Source organism: Enhydra lutris, unplaced genomic scaffold (assembly GCF_002288905.1).
Source record: "Enhydra lutris kenyoni isolate GAN:26980312 unplaced genomic scaffold, ASM228890v2 scaffoldscaffold32, whole genome shotgun sequence".
NCBI classification, from domain to species: Eukaryota; Metazoa; Chordata; class Mammalia; order Carnivora; family Mustelidae; genus Enhydra; species Enhydra lutris.
Window position 1 is genome coordinate 1,195,177 of NW_019154116.1, and position 24,464 is coordinate 1,219,640.

Sequence of the window (24,464 nt, forward strand, 5' to 3'; positions counted from 1 at the left end):
CGGCACGCACACACAGGTGAGTCTCACGACAGCCCTGGGAGTCAGCCGTGAGCGTGGTCGTCTGGTTACCAGGCCAGCGGCTGAGCCGACACCAGGGGCCTGTCCCTGCCCCCAGCAGGTGGTCTGTGGTTCTGTCATGTGGTTCTGTGTGAGGTCTTCTCTTACGGTCGGCCCCCGAGCACCCCACTGCACAACCAGCTGAAGGGCCCGGGCGGTGGAGACACCCGGCCCCGGCCGGTCCCTGCAGGCCTCTGGCTCTCTTTCTGTGAGTGCAGTTTCCTTGGGAAAACTGGGCTGGGCTGGGAGGGTCAGTCGGCGTGCAAGGTGCACCCACCGCTCCACACGCGCTCCAGTCTCTCGGAAGACTAAGGAGGCCGGAGCCGTGGCTGGGGCCGCACGTCCCGTGGGTGAGCTGCTCCAAGCTGCCCTGTTGTTCGGGACGGTCCTGCAGCCTGGAGGGGCCAGCAGGGCCGGCAGTGGCTGTCTTGGGGACAGCAGTCCGCATGCGCCCCTCCGCAGCCCCGTCGGCCTCTGGCCTGACAAGCTGTCCTCGGGAGGCGTCCAGAGGGGCGATCTGTGTGGGGCCGCGCGTGGGGGATGACTCAGCGTGAGGCCCCGAGTCTCCGCCAGAGCGCCGTCCACGGACGGACAGGCCGACCCCAGACCCAGCTCGCTCGGGGCCGGCGAGCACCTCGGAGGGAACAAAGGGAAGGTTGTTTGATTTTCAGGGGAAGGAATTCCACGGGGGAAATAGAGCGACTTGTGTAGCCGACAGTATCAGTTCTAAAAAGGCAATTTCCGGATTAATAACAAAGGCGCTGTTGTAGCTCGCGAGCTCCTTCAGGACGTGCGCCGGTGACCCACCGAACATATTGTGCCCCGCGGCTCCCGGCTGAGTCGTGACTCAACAGTCCTCCCGCTTTAATGCGCGATGTCTATTAAAACGAGCCGCCACTCGCCCGCCCCGGAGAGGAAAGACGCACCACAGCGGATGGCGCTGGTTGAATATTACGGCTCGAATCTTGGATGCGTGCGTGTCTCTGCGCCGCACCACGGGAGAGGAAGACTCGTACGTGAGGCCTCCAATATCAGACAGTTTCGACTTGTTTTCCCTCCTTAGGTAAACTTCCTACACCAAGGGACCCTCTGGACACAAGACAGACACGGGAGCCCCCCACATTACCGGGGTGCGTGTGGGTCTCCGCACCCGTCTGCACGCGGGTCTACTTACCACGCACCGAAGAGTGTGTTTCTGAACATTCCACTGTTTGTGTCTCACCAGCCCCCCTCCAGCCAGGCAGACGAGAAGCTGGCGCTTCGGGGGACGAGGAGGGCAGACCTCGCCTCGGAGAGCGCTGCTGAAATCTAAAGACATAGGTGGACGTTGTCTGTCTGCCAGAGTTTGTTGTGGTCCTGAGTGCATAGAAACCCAGTCCCTGCACTTTAAAATGGACAAAACACATACAAATATTTGTCGAGACCACTGCCCTCTTTACGCTGGCCAGGGTGGCTCTGTGGGTGTAGGTCCCACATTTCCCCGTGCTCTAGGTCAGGCAGGGCGCGCAGATGAATAAATAGCATTTCTCGGGAAACTCGTGTTGTGGACGGCACCTAATTTGCTTAAGGAAAATGCAAAACAGATTCTGAATTTCACAGTGAACTGAACCAAATCTTCCGAAATGCTGTGCTCTGGGAGGGTTTTTGTGCCCAGCCTCCTGTCTGCTCCACTGGCCAGACCCTCGCACACCTGGGCAGGGCCACCTCACCGGCGGTGGCACAACCTCTGCACCTGGCCCTCTGGGGCCGTCCAGCAGCTGCCAGGGTGTGAGAGGAGAGCAGGCGTCTATGCAGGTGGCCGGGTCACCTTCCAAACCAGGTCTAGGGTCTGTGACCGGGCGCAGGTGAAGTGTTTGCATCGATTTTCTCTCCAAGAACAATGGTGTCCTGGATCGCAACTCTGTCGTGTCCTGGACTCTGTCCCTGGAACCACTCGGAGTTCCACGATTCTGCGGTCCGGGCCCATGCTCACGGATGAGTGGCGGGACGTCGTGGTGAGGGTCGTGGGCAGTGGCTGGAAGTGAAGGTCAGAGGCCACTGTCAAGGTCACGGCGTTCATGGAGGAAGGTTGTGGGGACGCCTTGAGAGAAAGGCAGGAAGGGGCACTGTTGTCTGGATTGTGGGTGGGTCTCTGGTTTCAAGCAGGAGCGGTTCCCTTGTGCGGACATCTCTGACGAGTTTCCATCTCAGACTGCGGAACTGTGCAGCACGGAGGCACATGAGCGTGCCACGGGGCTCCAAGGGCCGTTCGAGGGTCAGTGAGCTGAATCCAGAAAAAAAAAAATGGGCTCAGATTTGAATTTCTTCTGTGGTCTCTGTGGGGAAGTTCAGGGAGACAGACCCTGTGCTCTGGTGGCCGCTGTGGAGTCCACGTGCTCCTGTGCGTGTGGGCCCAGGAATGACAGTGTAGAACAGGATTGTGTGAAATAGGGAGAGGATGGAGGCTGCGAGCAGGAGGGGCAGGGCCGGCTCGCTCAGGAGGAGCACAGGTGCGGGCTCGTCCACTCTCCCCAGCTCTCCTCGAATTGTGGAGATAAAGTTGGGGCCCCTGAAGGTAAACCCTCACTCGTGAGCCTCCATCCTGGGCTTTCCCGGCACACAGGAAGCCTGGCCGCCGTCTTCAGGCCTCCTACATCCCCTGCTCCCAGAACATGCACGCGCCACTCGGTCCCGGAGTTAAGCCATCAGAGCGCTGGGCCCGAGGACCGTGTGCCGATCCTCCGATCGTCTGCGAGAGGTCAGTGAATGACGGGATCAGGGGTGGATAGTGTCCAAAATGTTCCCGGTCCATAGTTTCCCGTCTGAATCTGGACCCGACCACACCTGGACTGCAGGAAGGACTTGCGGGGGGACCGCGAGCCGGTGTTTCCTTACTTCCCACAGATTCTTTGCTCCCCGTCTTGCGCAACAGCCAAACAGACGCGCGGGTTTCCCCGAGACTTTCCTAACAGACTCACCTGTGTGCTGAGGGGATTACGGAAAATTTCCATCTCGAGTGTTAGCTTTGGAAATGGAGGCCCAGAAGGCGTTGGACGCCTCCGCGGCTCCCGGGCGCACCTCCCGCACGAGTGCGAGCACGTGTGTCACGCGTGTGGACCTGCGGGCTCGCCGGCCGCTTCCACAGCCCACATGCTTTCCGTGGGCCGGAGACCGGAGCGCGCGGGCAGAGCGCGGCTGCTGAAGCCCGGAGACGAAACGGTGTGCGGGACTCGGCGGATGGGGTCTGCCCGGCGGGAAGCCAGACGCGCTCCGGAGTGGGGGAGCCCGGACCTCCCGCTTGGAAGGGCAAAACCTCGGTCAGCGGGATACGGAGCACAGCAGGCATTTCTCCAAATTCCACGGTTCACTTGGGTCATCCTTCTTCCCATTTGAGAGGGTGTTGAGGTGGGTTCCAGGCCTGGGGGCTGGCCACAGCGTGGCGGGGGTCCTCACGTCCGCGGGCCCTGAGTGGCTGTGGCCCTGGATGGGAGGGGACAGCCTGTCAGTCCTGGCTGTCCTCAGGGGCCTTTGTTGGTGGAATCAAAGGAGCAAACTCGGTCACAGCAGATGGCTGGGGTCCCGGAGAGCGCGAGAGCCCAGGGCCGTTCCTGGCCATGCCGCAGCGTCTGGGTGGAGGTCCACAGTGACCACCCTCTCACCAGAGTGGGAGCTGCCCAAGGGGCATGTGGGGACACTCTCCTGCCTCCCTGGGCCGGCCACGTCCTGCGGCTGCCACCCACCTGCAGGGCTCTGTGCACAGGCTCCAGGTGCCCCACAGCCACCTGCTGTGGGAGAGGAGGGGCCCCAAGCAGGCAACCACGATGAGTTACCAGATTTCCCCGTGCTCGCTGGTGGGGGGTGTGTGCGTCCGCTCAGACTTCGCTGCAGGCTCGCCGCAGGGGTCATGGCCCTAATGCAGTTTGATGGCCGTGGCAAGGCGGTGTGGGTGCCGGAGTCAGTGACCGCTGCGGCTCACGAGCCCTCGTCCTGGCGACGGTGTGGGGATTAGACAACGGGGTGGTCCAGCTTCGTCATGGAGAAGGGACAGCAAGATGAGAATAAACTTGATGGGATTATTTTTGGGATAAAACACAGAATCTGGAAAAGAAAAAGCATTGGAGGAGACAGTTGGGACTTGGGGTAGGACAGGGGAGTGGTCCCGGATGTGGGCAAACAAAGGACCCGTTGGGCTGGCCGGGAGTTGGTGGTTTCCAACAAGGGAGGATGGGGGCAGCCTCTCGCCTCCACTGGCCTCCCTGAGCCAGTGGCCATACTGCTGGGACGCCGAAGAAAGCCAAAGCTTTTGTGGTCCCGTCTTGGGTCTTGGGGTTCCCTCTTCCCCGAGTGACTGGCCCAAAGCTGCCTTTCCTCTGACAAGCAGAGGTGTCTCCGGCGTCGTGAACCGAGCTGCCCGATGCCTGGAGGGCTTGCAGGGAGAGCCGGGCGGTGGAGGGGAAGGGACGGCATCTCCAGGGGAGTGCAGCCGTGGGCTCGGGGCCGGCTGCTGTGAGCCTGTGCGGGAGGAAGTGCCGTCCGGGGCGCCCAGACATCGAGTGTGCCCGCTGCTGCGTGTCAGCCACCCCAACAGGGGTAAGATGACCATCTTTATTTGATGCACAATCCTGTGGGTCAGCGACGCGATGTGGGCTTGGCTGGACCCTCTCGGGAGCCACGGGCAGCTGCCCGCTGCCTGGGGGCCGGTCCCCGGTGCGTCTGGGACACGTCGCCTCTGCTCTGGGCTGCGTCCCGGCCTCCAGCTGGCGCTCCTGGAGGGGAGCACGTGCTCCTTCGTTTGGACGCCAAGCAGCGAACCGGGCCCCCCGGCGTGGAAGGGTGGGGACCAAACCCACCCATGGGAGGAGCTGTGAGGTAACGTGGCCAAGCACGTGGATGTGAGGAGGAGGGAAACGTTACGGCCGTTTTTGCAATTATTTGAACACACCTTCTGTCGCAACACAGTGTTCCCTTCCGAGGAGGACTACTCGGTGTTCGATGGGTCAGAGGCTGGACAGGGCATTCCGTCACGGAGGACGACCGGGTGGGGGGACGAGGCGGGGCTTTGGCTCCAGCCTCAGACCACGGTTCACTCTGGCGATCCAGACGCTCCCAGCCCCTCGGACCTGGGGACACCGCGCCTGAGTGAGTGGCCGAGGGAGGACTCTGCAGGAGTGGACGCGCCTACCATAGTCCTGCACATGCCCGGGAGCCTCAGGAAAACCCGGAGGACTCACGTACTAACCCGGAGGAAGCGCGACACACACACGTTTCTGAGGTGTGACGCGTGTGCGGGAGGACACCCCCGGTGGGGCTGTCAACAACCCGTGGCCCGTGGCCCCTGCGGAGCCTCGCGGCCCTCCAGCCGCCGCCCCCCGCCCCATTCTTCACTGCGGGGGGACTGGACCTCCATTTGGGGGGCATTATTGACTTATTCCTTTTCACATTTTCTTCAATTCACCCTTTCCTCATTTAGTCCAAGGTATTTGTTATTGTCATAAAAATCTTTAAGGCAACAATGCAAGGAAAAAGCCAATTTTCAGCTTTTTACTTCCAGAATAGTGATAACATGTTGGATTTTATGGCAGGACAAGCATCTCAAGAACCAGGGATTACCAAGATGAACGAGGAGGGCATCCTGAACACCAGATGGCCCTCCTCATGGCGGAGGACGGACGTGGACCTGCTCCGTCCCAGGGGTCATCCCTCCGCTGCGGGGAGGCGAGGCCAAAGGCCCGGACGCAGGGCAGGGTGGCTGCTGCTGACGAAGCCCGTCCACCTCTACCGACTTGGCCTCTGCGCGTCTGTGCGTGTCAGTGTGCACGAGTGTGCGTGGGGGCACCGCGGTGTCGGGGGCTCGGTGCGGGGAGCACCACGGTATGGGGAGGCTGAGCACCGCGGTGTCGGGGGCTGGGGGAGAGCACCGTGGTATTGGGGTGTGGACTCCTGACTGCGTTTTGGGTCACAGCAGGATTCTGACAGTCTTCTCCCCGCCCCCCCGTGTTCCCTGGGCAGCCCGGCTCCCATGCCCTTCTGCCCAGCGTCTGTCCTGTCCCATCTCCCCTCCGTCCGCACCCAGAAGCTGCGTGAGCTGTGGTTCTGTGTCCTCACCCCAGCACTGAGGGGCGCAGGGCCACGCTGGGAGGCACCCCCCTTCATCCCATTCCCCACGGTCCTCCCTCGCGTTCTGGGGAGCCATCGCTATGCTGTCCACACCCGCCCCACAGTTCTGCTTCTTCCTCTAAGAAACAATTTCCCGACACCACATGACAACAGCACCCGAAGAAAGTTCTGGTGAACAGAAGAAACATGCTTGTCTTGAACCATTTTTTAAAATAAAGGAAACCTCTCATGGGTTTGCAGAGCCCAGTGAAGACAGAGGCTGATTTCCTGGTTTACTCCATGGAGGCCGAAGCTGGAGATGACCCCTGCGGGTCCAGACGTCCTGTCCCATGAGGACGGGAGCTGGGGCGTGGAACCGCCTGTGCACACACGAACACGGACAAGCATGGACACTGCCAGCAAGACGAGATTCCTCGCGTCTCCCTGAAAGTCTCACCAAACACACACGGAGCCGGTGGGCAGCTGGGAGCAGTGGAGGACGGCCACAGGGGCTCCTGCCCAGGAGGGTCTCCGGCTCTGTCCAGCCCGGGAAGTGCGAGACCACCATGGACCATGGCGCTGGCCCAGCTGAGTGGAGCAGGGTCACCTCGAGGGTCCCAGCCCCTCAGCAGCCCCCACCCTGTTTCTCACTCAGGAGGAGCTGTGTGCCACAGGACACCGCCCCAAACCCTGCCGTGTGGCTGAAGGAAGCCCATTGCGAAGAACTCAAAATCACCGCGAAGGTTGGATTTTTCCATCTTCCGGGTGTGAGACTCAACATTCATGACAAAGCAGAAGGAAATCAGCTATGATTTGGATAACTTATAAAGGCAGAGAGAAAAATCAGCACAAAGAAAGACAAAATTCTCTTGAACACTCAATGGTTCCGTGAAATCGTCCCCATCGCGTGACTTCTCGCACCCGTATGTCCCCCGGCTCGTGGCCACTGCTGCCTGCGTCAGGACGTAATCCCTTTCCGACGTGGGACGTGTCCCGTCACACACTCATGCCACGTTCTCCTTGTCCGTTCACCTGACCCTGGACGCAGTTCACTTCTGTGTCCTGGCCCCGGGAACCCTGTTGTGGTGGACACGGGGGTACAGACTGCATACGACATCCTGACTTAGGGCAGCCACAAAAGGACAAACACTGTGTGATTCCACAGACACGCGGTTCCTCAGCCGGTCAAACTCACAGAACGGGTGAGCCGAATCGTGGCTGCCAGGGTGGGGCGTGTACCTGGGGAGCGCTGTCCACCGGGGATGGCGTCCCACCCCTGCAGGGAGGTCCTGTCCTGGAGACCTGCCATGCGGCGCGGGGTCTGTTTTCAGCAGAACTGCACGAGCACTTAGGGTTTGCGGAGACGGTGGGTCTCCGGAGAGTGTCCTCACCCAGTAACACGTGTGTCTGCTGGAAGGTTCATGTTCAGTTGAATCTACCCAGGCTCTCCCCCCACATGATGACCGAGTGGATCCATCCCAAGAACCTGGTGTCCGGAAGGCAGGGGGGTTTGCTTCCTGTCCGGATTCGGCACGGGCACGTGCCCTTTTGTTCTGGGAGGGACTCATTGACCCAGAAGGTCAGTGGCTCTCGCAGACCCTGCTGCTAGAGCCTTGGGCGTCTGGAGTGCGGGAGAGCCTTCCAGTCATAGGATGACCCTCCAAGGAAGTGGGATGCACGAGTGCCTCAGTGCACCCTGAGCTGAGCGGTGAGGGGCGTGGAGGGGTGTGCAGGGGACGGATGGAGCGCAGGCTTCAGGGGAGACAGGGGCTCGGCGGGGGGAGCTTTCCCAGACACGGGGGAAAACAGGATGGGATGTCTAAAATTGGAGCATGGCGGTAATTTTGGAATTCTTTCCAGATGCGTCCAGCCATCCAGCAACAGCTTCCAGCGAAGACAGCCCCTCTCCCGGAGCTGGTGCCCTGGGACGTCTCAGAGCCAGGACTGGGGGCGGGAGGCACAGCTCCCTCTTGGCCCCTGTGCTTCCGGACGGCTGTCATGCTGGATTGCGAGGAAGGTCAAGTGGCCTCTTGGCCAGGCTGTTGGGTGATGACCACAGCGTTTCGTGTGAAAGCTCCCAGCCTGGATGGGGGGTGCCCTCTGGATTCTGTGTAACCAGGAAGGGCCAGGCTCTGTCCCGACCCGCGGGCTGCTTCTGGGAGCTCCTTCCTGGGGGGCACCGTCCTCCCTGGTGTCTCCTTGCAGCTCAGGGCACACATTTCCCAGATCCCACCAGGCTCCCTGCTCTCCTTCGGGCCCTGTTGCCGCTGGCTCAGCCGGCCGGACGCGTGAACACAGTGGGCTTCCGGGAGGGAGAAAGAGGGAAATGGGATCTTCCCGCATGGACGAAAAATTCCCCCGGAAAGGGTCACACTGAAATACGACTTGTAGAGCCACAGAGACAAGGTGTGGACTGAACCGTCCACACACGTTTGCCACGGAGAAGGGTTTCCTCACGTCTTGGCCGCTTCTGGACTGTCAGCCGCGACCAGACGGCGCTAGGAGACCTCGGAAGGAATCCCACATGGGCGGCTGTCAGAGGACCTCAAGCTCACGTGTCCCCGCGTCCTCGGGAGTCGGCAGCCTGTGGTGACCTGGAATCACAAGACGCTCTACCAGCCGCTCCAAGAACTAATTCCGCGTCAACACACATCGAATTCATTATTTATGCAGCAAATTATCTTCCTCCACAGCAAGCAGAAAGGCCATCGCTGTGTTTTCCTGATCTTTTTTTTGGAAGGTGGGGGCGGCTGGGAGTTGGACGCGGTGGGCGGAAGCCCTGGGCTGCGGGCGCTCGGCCACTCCCGGTCCTGAGGGCGCGGCCCCTCCGCATACTTGTTTCAGGGCAGGTTCTGCCCTTGGCTCACCCTCTGGGTCCCCGGGGACCTCCCCTCCCCCACGCCCGCCTCCCCTGCCCCAGGCAGGGGAGGGGCTGGCTGTCTTCCGAGCACCAGGGAGATAATGACAGCCGAGAGCTGATGGGCCCCAGGAACACCCCGAGAGAACGTCTCAGTGCAGAACGTTTCATGATTTGGGAGAAGACATGGATTTAAATCTGTGTTATTGAGCAGCAAAGAACGGTGGGGAGGTGTGTGGGGCTGCAGCTGTGTGGCCAGAGCGGGCGGGAGCGGGGGAACGCCTTGTGCCCGTCTCTGAGGGTGTTTCCAGCTACAGGGTATGGGAAGGAAAGTACTCGCCCCACAGGGGATGTGCATGGGGCTTTGCAAGCTTGGCTTACAAGAAGGACGCCTTGTTGTGGTCAAGTAACTGTCCTCCTGTTCCCACGGCAGCCAATTTACATAATGGCGGCGTGAGCTTCGCCTAATGGCTTGGCCGCTAGTGCACCTGCTCGCTCTCGCCACCGTCGGGAGGATGCGGGATGCGTCTTTGTCCGGCTGGCGACTCAGGCTGTCTATAGGGAAAACTGAAGCCAACGAGCTCTCCGCTTGCCCATGTTCTGTAATCGTAAGTCATCTTGGAAACCTCGGCCGGCTTCATGGGGGTAGGTCTGTACGAACAAATTAACACCTGGATGGTTCCCCTCTTTGGTGGCATGATTTTTTCTGCAGATGGACATTCCAAGAAAACCAGGAATGAGTTAACATCTCAGTTAAAATTGCAACAGAAAATGATGTTTTCATTCCTCGAGGCCATCCTGGTACTACTGAAGGGCACTGAGCTGCAGCCCACTCAGCCTTATCTCCAGCCCCACGCTAGAGCCCCCGACTTGGGTGGCGGGTCTCGTGCGGAGGAGGGTGGTTCGGATGGGCAGCCTCGTGCAGCTCGATGGGCTGCCGGCAAGGGCCCGGTCGGAGCGGCTTCTTGGGCAGGTGCCGAGATGCAGAGATCCTCGTGCTTCTAGAAAACGCTCTTCCTGAAGGAAGACGGCAGGAAGGTCTCCGGGAAGAGGCCGCGTGAAGCCTGTGCTCACCTCAGCGGGGCTGAGTGCTCATGCTCGCAGGCTGCTGTGTGTCCGCACCACCCCTCGGTGGCCGTTCCGTGCTCGACTGTCCAGTCTGCAGGCTCCCCAGGCCCCACCGCCGCTGGTGTTGTGGTTGCTGATTGGGGTCTGCGTTAGCACCCCTGGAGAGGAGGGAGTGGGAGCCATGGGTTCTGGGACAAGGTCCCGGTGACGACAACAATATCCGTCTGGGATGGCTGACTTTGTGGCACTTGGCTGGGCCATGGTGCCCAGCTTTGGGTCAAACATCATTCTGGGACTAGAACAGGGAGCCCAGAAAGTAACCCACAAATACGTGGTCAACTCACTTACCAGCAGGGAGCCAACAATACCCAAAGGGGAAAGGACAGGGTCTTCCGCGGACGCTGGCTGAGAAACTGGATAGCGACGCGCAGGAGGACGAAACCGGCCCCCGGTCGTGCACACACACAACTGAACGCAAAATGGATGAAAGACCTGAACGTAAGACTGAGTCCGTATCCGTCCCAGAAGAAAACGCAGGCAGTGCGCTCCCCGACACACGTCTTCACATTGACTGTTGAAAACCTGACACAAAACGCAAAAGTAACAGAAGCAAAAGCTATCGAGACCACGGTCTTCTGTACCGGGAAGGAAACCACCAACAAACGGAGAAGACAACGTACGGGACGGAAGGGGACGATGGCAAATCAGATGTGCGCAGGGATAATCCCTAAAACACGCGAAGAACTGATGGGACTGGTGGTGAGAACACACAGCTGGAAGGAGGCAGCACCGGCCGGACGTTTCTCCAGAGGAGACGCGCCCACGGCCGACAGACGCACGGAAAGTCACGCAGCATCTCTGATCGTCGGGGGGATGCAGATCAAAACCAGCACGAGGCACGACCCCACACCCGTCAGAACGGCTCAAATCAACAGCACAAGACGCGGCGGGTGTTGGCAAGGACGCGGGGTGGGGGGGCTTGTGCCCGGGGACACGAACTGGCACAGCCCCTGTGGCAAACAGTGCGGAGGGTCCTTGAAAACGTAAAGTTGAATGCCGGACCGTCAAGAGTTGAAGTACTGGTGTTTGCCCCCGAAGAGGGAAACACGACTTCTGGAGGACGCAGGGCACCTGTGTCTCCGCGGCGTCATCCACGGTCGCGGACACATGGAAACCACCTCCGCATCCATGGATGGAGGGACTGAAACCTGGACAAGAACCCGTCGTACCAGAATGAAATCCTGCCACTCGCGACAGCACGGTCGGGCCCTGAGGGCATTGTGCCAAGTGAAAAGAGTCCGACGGAGGAAGACAAACACGTAGTCTGTCTTGCACGGGGCCTTGGGCGGCCGCGCTGGTGGTGGGGAGAGGCAGCCGTTGCACAGGGAGGTGGCCGCATGCAGCCTCTGCTCGGCCCGACGCGCCTTCCTCAGCAGGCTGGGCGGGGCCCGGGGCTCAGGGCGTTGCCCCGTCCTCCGGCCGCGGTGACACGCACAGAGGAGGAGCCGCCGCTGCATCTCAGCGCAGGAGGCCGGGCGGCCGTGAGCAGGAGCGTCGGGAAGGAAGCTGGGCAGTGGGGGCCTGGGTCTCGCTTGCTCTGTCATGGAACGTATGCCCCCGGGGCTGTGCTCTCCGGCTCCCGCACCAGTGCGGCCAGACCCGGCTCCTTCCCGTGGGCCTTTGCCAGCTGGTCCGAGAGGGCGGCCGTCGCGAGGACGAACCTGCCTGCAGAGCCCAGTGCGGCGGTTCCTCCGACCGTTCTGCGAGGACTGCGGGCGGGACACACGCCGGTGCCGTGCCATGTGGCTGTGGACCGGCCACAGACGTGCACAGACGGCTGGAACTCTGACCAGAACAGACGAGAAGAACAGCACACGGCCAGGCACAGTTTTACTGTGAAGCCGGAGGAGACAGTTTAAAGAGATGGTCACGGGCTGAGCTGTCTCCCCGAACGTTATGTTGAGTCCTGCACGCGAGGACCTCGGCACTGGGCCTCATGGCAAACCAAGGTCACCGCAGACGCCTCCCGGAGCTCTGAATGCGCGTCTGTTGGGCCGTCAGCCGCTCCCGCGGGTCCTTCCTGAGAAGGCGATTCTGGACACAAGAAGACGATTCTAGACTTCGAGAAGGTGCCGGCCCATAGGCCCAACCAGCAGCATCTAGGGTCCAGTCCAGGTTGCGGTAGGCCGCTGTGCAGGGCACGCCGGGGAGCACGAGACGTCCCAAACGTTTGTACTGAGCGGGGACCGCAGGTAACGTGGACGCACCCGAGAAGGCTTGCTGTGGTCAACGTGGGCATCACTGTCCAGTTAACAGTAAGTGTCGGTAAGTGTGAGGCACCGGCGAGCTGTCCTTTGTGCTAAAGGGACCCGGGCAGCCGCAGTCTGGGTGTGCAGGCCGCAGAGAGGACGTGAACGGTGCCGATCCTGGGAGCTGTTCCAACACGGCCTGCGTGCACAGGGCTCCAGCCGCCCGCCCAGCGGTGCCTCGGCCTCTGTCTCCGTAACACGGAGCTGACGGCCGCCTCTCCTTCTCCGCTGCTGTGAGGGGCTGATGCCCGTGGACGGCCTCCCAGAAACAAAAGAAGAAGGAAAAGAAGTCCGGGTGGGAAGACGTCAGATTCACGACGCTCACAAGGTCGGAGTAAGTTGGGGCTCTCCGGGATGAAGCAGCGTCAGGAGACTTCCCGTGAGGAACCGCGTCACACCACTGAGGAGACTGAAGTCCACGCGGTCTGCTGCCTGTGAGCAGGTGCGTGGCTCTGGCCTGACCGCCACCCCCCCGCCCCCAGGCAAAGGGTGAATTCCTCCTCCCACCTCTGCTCTATCCGGGCCCTCAGGGATGGGAAGACGTCTGCTCCCCGAGTCCCCGGAAGGAAGTCTGAATGTCACTTGGGGACCCCCTCACAGAAACACTGGAGACTGGGGCAGGTTCATACACAAAATTTACCGTTCCAAGGTGGCAGATCATTGCTTTCTCCTCTGTTTTCCTACAGTATTTTCCTTTTATGACGACGAGAAAGAGCCCAAGTTCTGAATTTATGCCCCCCGCCATCAATGTCAACCGAGGCTACACCCGGTCCGGGCCCCAGCTTGGTCAGAGCCCCTCCGAGCAAGATCGGCGGGGTCATCTCATCGTTTGGGAAAGTCGCCTGAGGTCTCGGGACCCATGTCTCCTCTTCTGTAAAGAGGCCACAGGGAACCCTAGGAAAGCCGTCTGCCATTTTCAGGAGAAAGGCACAGCGGGAGCGAGTGAGGGGATGTGACCCGAGGCGCCGATGACCCCGTGCGGGGGACGCCTTCTCTGGGCGCGTCCACATTCGTGCAGCCGGAGTGACAGAAGGCTTGTGCAGAGAGCGACGCCGGCGTGCTCTGACGCCGCATGTGCCCAGCCGCAGGAGAAACCCAGCGGAACGCAGGAAAGGAAAATAAACAGCAGAGTTCTCGGACACAGGAAGCAGCAGGCGGTGTGGGCGGGGAGCCGACGACCCGCAGGAATCGGCAGAGGCCGTGGCGAAGGCTCTGGTCTCCAGCGGAACGGAAGGGAAGGTCAGAGAAGTGAAGTAAGCGTAAACTAATTTGTTAGAGAATAATCGTAGTCGGTCGACCTTGGTTTCCCTTCAGATCTCCTCACACACACCTGCACACGCGGGGCCGGCTCAGCGCAGGGCGGTCCGCAGGGCTGGGCGAGCTGTGCACAGGGCGGCCGGCTCCCCGCACCTGCCGGCCTTGGGCCATGTTGCTCCGCACCCGCTTCTCCTCGTGGGGAGCCGCCGCCCCAGCACCAAGCACTGGCACCATCGGGGGCGTGAGAACTGCTGCATTGTCGCTTTTAATCTAAAATACGGGAGGAGAAGGGCGTTGCGGGAGATCGGAGGGGGACGAACCATGAGAGACTGCGGACTCTGAGAAAGACACTGAGGGTTTTGGAGGGGGTGGGGTGGGAGGACGGGTGAGCCTGGTGGTGGGTATTGAGGAGGACGCGGACTGCATGGAGCCCTGGGTGTGGTGCATAAACCATGAATTCTGGAACACTGAAAAGAAATAAAAAAAAATACAGATTGGAAGGGGCACTTGCCCCTTACAGCAGCCGTATCCATGATAGCCCAGCGATGGAAAGAGCCCAGGAGTCCACCAACTGGCGAGCGGAGAAGGAAGATGTGGTTGGTTCGTGTGTACAACGGGATACTACGCAGCCATCAGAGAGGACGAAATCTGGCCATTTGCAACGACGTGGATGGAAGTAGAGGATGCTACGCTGAGTGAGAGAGACAAGCACCACACACTTTCACTCGCGCGTGGAATTTAAGAAATAAAACAACTGAACATAGGGGTATGAGGGAGAGAAAGGAGAGAGGGGAACAAGCCATCAGAGACTCCTAATGGTTGAGAGCACACGGAGGGCGGCTGGAGGGAGGTGGTGGGGGATGGGCTGGGTGGGGGATGGGCATCCAGGAGGCCCCTGTTGCGACAAGTACCGGGTGTTGGATGTAAGTGAATCAGTCGAGTCTACCCATGAAACCAACACTGCACGATGTTAACTAACTGAAACTTAGTTTTTATTTTTTAGTTGATGAATTAATTCTTGAGAGAAAGAGGGAGAGCACAAGCAGGGGAGCAGCAGAGAGAGATGCAGACCCCCGCGCAGCAGGGAGCCTGACCTGGGGCTCGAAGCCACCCAGCACCCTGGGACCATGACCTGAGCTGAAGGCAGACACTGACCCGACTGAGTCACCCAGGCGTCCACTAGCCTGGTTTACTTACATGTTTTTGTGCCTCTGTTTCCTTGCCTGTATAACGGGGCAATTAAGGGCCTCAGTCCTCCCCTCACTGTGGGGACCTGAAGAGCAGGAACGACCTCTGAATTCAGGACTTTGTCCTTACAGGGCGAGGGCTGAGCCGGGGGCGGCCGCCGTCCCGCTGCCAGTCAGCTTCTGGTTAGCTCTTCTCGGAGGCTGACTCCAGACGCCCCCAGAGTGGCCCCGAGAGCCGGGAGCTGCTTCTGAGCATTTGCAAGCATCAGAGGAAACCTTTCCGGAGGCATTTCGGACACAGACTGTCCCACATCCATGGGACTGGGGGCAAAGCAGAGGGCCCACGAGCACCAGCATCTGGAAAGGGCACCTTGACTCCTCTCCAGAAACGGTTATGGAACATCAAAACGTAATTCTCTCCGCGCGAGTTCTGCCTGCGTCTTGTCGCCTGGGCAGCCCGTGCAGCAGAGAGGTCAGAGCCGAGGCCACCCGTCTTCGGTCACGCGGTCGCGCTGCCGGGGCCCGGGCCACGCACCTGCTCTCTCCGGAGGGACCTGAGGCCACGGGCCAGAGCTCCGTGAGAGCGGACACCTCTGTGGGGACGGTCTGGGGGACTGTGGAGGGTGGGCGGCGGCCCCGAGAAGCCCCTCCATCCGGGCGGGTGGGGATCTGCATCTGCTTGGGAGACAGAACCCTGCGTGTGGAGCGGGAGCCACGGAGAGCCGGTCTGCGGGAGATTTCTGGGGTCGTGGAGACTGAAGGTCAGGCTCTTGTGAAAATTGATGACCGGATTTGGAATGAAGACAGAAGGAGATAAAGGATGAGATTGTCGATGTAATTGGCCTGATAATTAATTATTGAGGTCCCCGGGTGGGGGCATCTCACAGGCGAGCGGCAGGACCCCCGTCCCTCAGTCTGTCTGCCTCTGGCTCTGGACTGCGGCTCCAGAGGTTGGCGGGGGAGGGGAGGGGGGTCCGCAGCTCCGGATCCGAAGGAGAGCGAGGAGCCTGCCCTGGCCGTGGGCCCGTGGGCAGCCTGGATGCCACAATACTTGCACACGTGCTCTGAGGCCCGTCCTCTCTGGTCTCCACGGCCGTGGCACAGGCCCAGTGAGCCTGTGTCTCCTTCAGCTTCGCTCTCCCCGCCGCCTGGCTCTTCCCGGGCTCCTGCAACCCACCGCAGCTGACCGAGGGCCACCCCAGGCCCGGCGGCGTGATAGGCGCCCGTGGGCACTGACCCCGTGGGCACTGACCCCACGCTCACTGGTGAGGAGGCCAGGCAGAGGCCTGGGTACTGAGGGGAGCCCGGAGCTTGGCGCGGCCCCCATGATTTCACAGCTCAGCCGGAGGCTCCCTCTCCCGCGGCCCCCACCGCCCTCCCCGTGCTCGCAGCGCACCCCCGGGAAGCCCCCGGGCAGCCCCTGACTCAGGGTTGCCTTCAGCCTGGCAGACGCGGCCTTGGGGGTGGGGGGAGGGAGACACGGGTAGAGGGGTCTGGGCTGAGGCTTTTCAGAGGCGACAGCCCTGCTGCCGCAGACGCTCCAAGACCAGCCATCGGCCGGGCCAGCGACGTGCGGGAGACGTCTGCTCACTCAGTCCCGAATGCTCTGCCTGCTTCTTCGAAAGAGCTTGGTTCCCTCTCAGCTGTTACTCACGGTAAAAGTCGCGAGCTTTTCGTTATGAAACGACGCCCGAGCACACACTGTGGTCAGCACTTACGCCGAACAGCTTCCCGTGTGTGCCCGCCGAGAAGAATGAGAAAGGACGCGCGGGGTCTCTCCCGGCTCGTGCGGGGTGCGCGGCTCTTCGGCCGGATTTCCTCTGGAAGGCGTCACGCAGTCTGTCTCTAATTCAAGCAGTTACGAAGGAATCGGCCAGAATTTCTGGATTTTAAGGAACTCTGGGCTTATCTCTCTCCCCCCAGAAAGAGTTTTTCTGAAGATTCCTGGCGACAGATCTGACCTGTTTGTGACATACGGAAATCACACACACGCGTGTGAGCCCTGAGCCACGCACGCCTCTTCCTTTCCTTCCTTCCAGCTCAGGGCTCCCAGGTCTTCCTGCAGTTGTTGGCAGATCCAAAGAGCAGTTCTCTTTAGAGAGCTCCTTTAAAGAAATCAATTTAAAAAAAAAAAAAAAGATTTTATTTATTTATTTGACAGAGAGAGATCACAAGTAGGCAGAGAGGCAGGCAGAGAGAGGAGGAAGCAGGCTCCCCGCTGAGCAGAGAGCCCCATGTGGGGCTCGATCCCAGGACCCTCGGATCACGACCCGAGCTGAAGGCAGAGGCTTAACCCACTGAGCCACCCAGGCGCCCCCAGAAGTCATGTTTTTAAAAATTGTTGTTTCAAGCTGTTTTTTTCACACAGTTGTTTCTTCTAATTGGAATCTCATTCTGATCAAATGTCACCAACACTGGTGGTGACAGTAAACTGTCACCAGGGGCACTCGAGCTCGTTATTAAAAAATAAGCCCTTCGCACTAATGGCTGCGTGTGTTTTAGGTATTTTCAGTAACAGGCACGAGATGGCAAGTAAAAGGCAAAGCCCGAGTTGACACCGGGTCCTGCCTGAGCCCAGCGGCGGGAGTCGGGGGTGGGGGACGCTCCTGTAAGCTGCCCCGTGGGCGTCTTCAGAGGCATCTTTGCCCAGGGCTCCTTCCCATCTCCCGGTACAAGCTAACCTCCTTCCCCTGAGAATCCGCCCTCTTGGCTACAGGCTGGCTCTGCCCACCCGCAGTCATGCTTGTGCCCCTGGGCCCGGTGGGTCCCTCTGAGGATGGAGAGCCCAGCCTGTCCGATCGGATTGCCTTTCACTCGGTGTTTTCATGACGAAGCTCGGCCAGAACATTCTCATTTTGCCTACTTATCTGGCCCTTCTGGGCGAGTCAGCGAGACATTATCAGCTGGAACAAAAGCAGTTCTCTGCTGCTGCTGGGACTGGGGAGCCAGGCAGAGCCCGGGCCTGTGGCTGAGGTTGTGCACTGTGCGACGCGGCTGGTGGCTGGGCGGGCAGGTGGAGAAATTGGGCTCTGCGCCGCTCCCAGCCCTGTGAGAGCACCCACAGCCGCCCCCTCCCTGGTGTTACTCCTGTGTGAGCTCCGGCTGGGAGTCCGTCCCCCAGAGCTGGAGGGTTGGGGCGGGATGTCCATTGGCAGCTAGCCTCGGGGAGGGCGTGTGTCCGGGACCGCGGCCGGTGCGCTCTAGTGTCTGCACATGTGAAGATGGTGAGGGGCACTGGCTCCGTTGCCAGGGGACGTCGCGGGGTGGGCATGGGGGGTGCTCCTCGAGGCTCTTGCCGGTGCGTTTCTTTCTAGACATCCTCCCTGGGGAGCCGCCTGCGTCTGTCGCACCACCAGCTCCCGCTCCCACCTCCGCAGATCCAGAAGGCCCTGCTCGCCCACTTCTGGAGAACCATCCCTTTTTTTTGGAAAGAGAGCAGACGTGCTTGGGCCTCAAGCATCAGACAAGCTGCGTCCCCTCCTGGGCCCTCACGTGCTCAGAGTCCGCAGAAACCACCTGCTTTGCTTCCCGCAAGTGCCGTGGTCCTTCTGCCTTAGGCACCGTCCCTTCCCTGCCCAGGAGTTCGCAGGCTCACCTGGACCCTCCGAGGGCAGGGGCTTATCCTTCAAAGGAGGGATGGAGACGTTGGCTAAAGAAAAGAAACCTTCCTGGCTGAGGGAAAGGGACTTGTGTGCATTTCTAAAGAAGCCCCCTGACGCACTTGAAAACCTGTCAATGCACAGAGAGGACGGGCTCGACAGGGCAGCCAGCAGCCAGCACCCCCGGTTTTCGAGGGCCTGGCCCCTCTGCTCGCTGCTGCTTTAAGAGAGTGGCCCGCTTTCCAGAAGAAACCGAACACCCTGGAAATGCAAAGTCCACGGGAAACACAAGGCGTCCACTCCCCAGAACGCATTAGCATGGAACCTGGAATTTTATTTCTAGCAAGGCAATTAAATTCTAGCGTCTTACTTGCCATTATTAATGGTAACTGTGGTGTTCGTACTTCCCATTTGTGCAGGGTCCTCCCCTTTTTGAGCTGTTTTCCTGAGAGCCCCCTGGGTCAGGACAATGTGATGTAAGGCCGCGGATGCCTTGCATTTCGTAAAACGTTCTTTATAAAGTGGGAAAACTCAGAAGTTCATTTTGTGAAGTCGTCAAATAACACAGGGGAATTACTAATTATTTTAAGGCCACTGTGTAGAGAAACTGCTTAAATATACACTAAATAGATCTTAATAGAGAATTCTAGTAATTTCATAAAACTCCTGCACATATATGGAAATTAAAAGTGGGGTTGGATTAATAGTTGTAGAGTTACATGCTCTGGGGCTTTTAATCTTGATTTTCCTTTTTCCTTCTATGTAATTACACAGCCACACGAAGATGAAATATACTTTTTGGTTACGATTATGTACCTCAAAGGGAGCCGATACAGTAGCTTCCAGCGTCATCTTCTCCGCACAGATTTCTACTCAGAAAGCGTTACGACGCTGCGCCCTTCCCCACGCCGGCCGCGCTCCCCACGCGGAAACTTTGCAGAAGCCGGAATCACTCGGGAGACACGGCCCGGGCGCCGTGAGACATGCACGGGTAAGGAGGCCGCTTCGGTTCGTTCAACCCTCAACCCTTCCTACGGGCACTTTTCATAAAAAAGAGTTTTAAAAAACGGCTCTCGGTTAAACCCTGCATTAATAACACGCCTGTCCGGGAGGCTCCCCGAGCCGCGCGCCACCGCAGCGCTGCGAGCATCGGAAATCAATACCGTAATCGCCACCGTGGAATTGGATGCGCGGCGACGGCTACTGACGGTTAGGACAGGTGCGCGCGTTAATCAAGCCGGGTCTGAGCTCGATAAATCGCGCTGCAGGAGGAGGGAGGACGCAGCGCCGGGGCAGGGGCGCGGGGCAGGCGGCGCGGGGGCGGGAGCCTTCCTGTCACCCCGCCTTCCCTTCACCCCGCCGGCGCAGAGCGCACCCTGGGAAGAGCTTTCCGGTTTCCACCTCCAAGTTCCTTTTCTGGTCTCTGGTTTGTTTGTTTTCTGTTGGAAACTCCAATATGAGGCGAACACTCCCGAAGGCGTCCGGGGGGGCTCCTGGGAGGGGTCGACTGGGATCCTGAGGCTGGGAGGACGGGCCCCGGGGCCATCTGTGTGCAGGGATGCTGATTCTCAGGAGGACTTCTGACGACATGAATCGGGACGCCTGGTCCGGTCGCTGGTGCCGTGCACCCGGTGTCTGAGCTCTGGACGTGGCCCGGCTCGACGGTGCGTGGTGCGTGGGGGCCCGCGTGTCGCTGCGCGTTCTTATGTCCCCGCTCCGCGCTCCGCCGCACAGAAACCCGTGCGTCCTGGCGGAAACCCAGCTGGCTGGAACCTCAACTTTTCCCCAGGCTGTGCGCCCTCAGGAGCCGGGCGCATTTCGTGTTCCAGTGGCAACCTGACCCTAACAGTCCTTTTTCTGGCATTCAAAACATTGTTTCTCTTTGTGGAATTAATTCACTCTACGTGGAATTAAAAATTGGTAAGCTTGGGTTTTTTTTTTTTTTTTTTTTGGTCGTTTTGCTTCCCCACCCCTTCAAGTGTCAGTTTACTTTAGCTTCTGAATAATCAGATTGTTACAAATATAATCCAGAACATACAGGTCCTGACTGACAGGTACACAGAAGTTGTGCTTGTTTCGTAAAGATGATTTGATTGTGTGAAAAAAATTAATAATGTTGTTGGAGAGCATAAGACAGGTCAGGTGCCTACAGCCGGAAGTTTTCCTTTATCTGAAGAACCGGCATGTTTTCGCAGCATCTGTGATGACGCGGTGACCTGGTCTCTTGTCTAGACTCCAGCTGACTTTGGAGTCTCCGTCGCTTGGCGGGGAGGGTGGCTGGGAACTTGGGTGGGCACACGGGCTGGCACGACTTTCTCTGAGGACAGTGAGGGGTGCTGGGCCCCACATTCCGCGTGAGGTGTGCCCAAGCCCTGTGCTGATGAGGTCGACCTCGCAGGGCGGGGCGTTTTCCCCAGGAGGCAGGGAGCTGTCCTCAGCCTGTGGCAGGCTGCCCCTGCTCCGGGGCCACTGGGAGGACAGGCTCCACCCACCGAGCTGCACCTGCAGAGCCGCAGCCAGCGTGGGCCAGGCGGCTCGGACTTGCCCTGTGAGGGGGCCGAGGGTGGTGGAGAGCCCCAGCTGTGCTTTGTACGTCGGCAAAAGCCTCCTGCCCGAAGCAGAAAGTGGCATGTGAGCCAGTCAGACCAACACTGTAAGAGGGCACACAGGCAGGAACGCATCTGGGAGGGGCTGGGTCCTCGGGCAGTAAGGCAGTGAGCCCCCCGCGGCATCGGGCTGGGCAGTAAGGGCAGGGACGGGGCTGACACCCCGGGAAATCCAGCCGGGCTGCAGGAGGGAGGAAGATGGGGGGATGCTGGGAGGAACGGATGGCTGTCCGGAGTCTGGCTCAGCTTACAAACAGAGAGAATAGTCCAGAGAGAGGAAATGGAGCAGAGGGACTAGGAGCTACAGGAAAGATGGGAAAATGCCTTCCCAGTCCAGCCTGGGTGGGGGAGCCCGTCTGAGGCTGGGCGGTGTCCTGCTGCCTGGCCCGCACCGTGTGTTCCCTGCTCGGCCGCCACACCCTGCCAGCCGGTGTCCTGGAAACCACTCATCATGCCGGCCTCGGGCTCTGCATCTTTTTCCAGGAAGCCCCTGTGTCCGCTGCCGGGCACTGGCTTCCTAGCAGCGACAGTTGCTTGGCTGGATTAGGAGAAATTGGTTGCTGGTGATCACATTTGCTGAGCGGTTTTCTACGGGCAATTTCGTAGCTAGGGGACTGCCCTCTGGGGCACACTGTGGCGCCCCGTGAGTATCAGACGCTGCGGGGCTTCCGCATGTGAATTCCAGAGGACTGTGGGGACGTGCTCGTCTATGCTCGGGTGTTCCCAAGCACCTAGAATTCTCTCTGGGCTAAATATTTATCAAATTAATAGCTAATTATTAGGACAATTTCTTGAGCTGGACTGCAAAATCCTAAATAAGCTGCCGGTCAGGGGCCACAGAACTGTCCACATTTAGGTGGGACCCCACCACAGATTCCACATGTGGGAATGGGAGAAGGCTCACAGGCTGCTTCCACGCTGGGTCTGCGGCCCCCACGGCTCTCCCTTCTCCCTTTCCCCCTCCCTCTCCCTTCCTATAGCAAAGCCAAGCAAAAATGTAGGGAACAGAACTTTAAATATGGCGGACTTCCCCTTTGAAGGAACCAGATCTCAGTGGGGTTCTACATACAAAGGCTTTAGCAGAGGCAGATCTGAAACAGAACAAAACAGGAGTCTTTACCATTCTCCCAATCAAAAGAGATCAAAAGAGAGACGGCAGCCGGGACACCCATGCGTTCAAGGCTAAGGCTCGTTCTCTACCTGCTCACTGGTGCGTGGACGTTTGGGTGGTTTCCAGTGTTTGGTTTTCGTGGCCGTGTGTGGGACGTTTGGGCTGGTGTCACTGTGTGGTCACCGCTTTCATCTGCCTCGAGTGGTTACCCAGCTGCTGGGTCCCACGGTGAACGTCATACTGTCTTCTGAAGAGCCCGGAGGACAGTTCCCGAGCGGCTGCACCGCTGTGCTCCCCGACTAGCGGCGTGCCCTGATTCCATCTTCCCGGGCCCTGGACACACGTGTCACCGCCCACCTTCCTGGTTGTCTCCATTCTAGTGGGTGTCAGGTGGTGTCTCCCAGTGGCTTGGATTTGCAGTTCCCCAATGACTGATGTGGAGTATCTCTCTGCGAGCTTATTATCAAAGTTCATGTATTTTCTTTGGTGAAAATATCTTTTCTTTGGTGAAATCTCTACTTAAATATTTTGCTCATTTTACTTGAGTTTTTTTCTTGGTCATTTCATTGTGATGGTTCTTTACATGCTCTGGACACAACCCTGCATTGTATATACATCCCTCAGCATGGGTGACTTTCCATTTCCTCAATAGCGTCTTTCAGTGGGTTTAATTTTCCTAAGTCCAGCTTATCGATATTTTTCTTTTCTATATCATGATTCTGGTGTCAGATCTAAGAACTCCGCCTGGTACATCTCTGTTTTCTTCTAAAAATTTCATAGGTGTAGCTCTTCCATCTAGATCTGTGATCTATTGGTGGTCAATTTTTGTACGCGTGCGAAGTCAGCGTTTAGGTTCATCTCGTTGCATGTGAATATCTAGTAGTCTCGAATCATCTATTAAGTCTGTCGTCATTTCCTGAACTATCTTAGCCCCATTGTTGAAATAAATGAGCTGTAACATAAAGGTCTGTTTTTGGATTCTGTTCCATTCATCTGTTCACTTCTATGCAAGTCCCACACTATTTTGATTACCTTTGATTTACAGTAAATTTTGAAATGGAGACATGGAAGTCTCCCAACTCCACTTTGGCTATTCTGGATGATTTGCATTTCCACATAAAATCCAGGATCAGGTGTCCATTTCTGCATCGATAGTCAGCTGGATTTTATCAGACCTGCAGCCCTCCAGGTTGATTTTGGAGACATGCCTTCCAAATGGGGATGAGCTGTCTACTTCATGGGCATGGAAGGCTTCCCCATGCTTTAAAGATCTTGAGCTTCTCTCAGCAATATTTTGTTATTTTCAGTTTACAAATACACTCCTTTCGTTGAATTTCTCCTGAGTATTTTATTCTTTTTGCTGCAATCATGAAAGGAAATAGTTTCTGAACTTTATTTTTGGTGAGTTTGTGACTAGTGTATGGAAACACAGTTGATTCTCTACATTGATTAAGGATCCTGGTACCATTCTGATCTCATTTACTAGTTCTGTAGACTTTTTGGCGAACTTAGAATTTTCCACGTACAGCATCATGTCATCTGTGAATAAAGATACTTTTTCTTTTTCCTTGCCTGATTAATGTCTTTATTTCCTTTTCTTGCCCGATTCCACTGGTTAGAACCTCTGCGACAATACTGAATAGTAACGGCGAGAGCGGACGTCCTTGCACTGCCCCCACTGTAATCTGTCACCACTGAATTCGGTTTAGTGGCCTTAAGTTCGTTGCAGGAGTCTTTTACTAGGTTAAGAGTTTCCTTTCATTTCTAATATGTCGATTATTTTTATCATGATAGGTGCTGAATTTTGTGAAATGTTTCTACATCTATTAAGATGATGAAATGTTTTTTCCTCTTCATGTTATTAATAGAATTTATTAAATTCATTTATTTTGAATAGGAAACCATTTTATATTTCTGGATGAATTCTACTTGCTCCTGGTGTCTAATCCTTTCTATATTGATGACTTTGGTATGCTAACATTTTGTTGAAGATCTCTGAGTCTCTCTTCAGGAGAGATGCTGGTCTGCAGCTTTCTTTCCTGGTGACGTCTTCACCCAGTTTTGGTTTTAAGGTAATGCTGCTTTCATAGAATGAGTTGAGAAATTTCCCCCTGTTTTCTATTTTCTGGAAGAATTTGGAAAGCTTGATATTATTTCCTCTTTAATTTTTTGGTCAAGTAAGCCATCTAAGTGGGGAACTTTCTTTATGTGAAAATCCTCAAAAAACTTTTTCTAGAGCAGTTTTAGGTTTATAGCAAAATGAAGGAAAAAAAATACAGAGACCTCACATGCCCTGTGATCCTAGTTACGCAGGGCTCCCCCCATCACCACCGCCTCC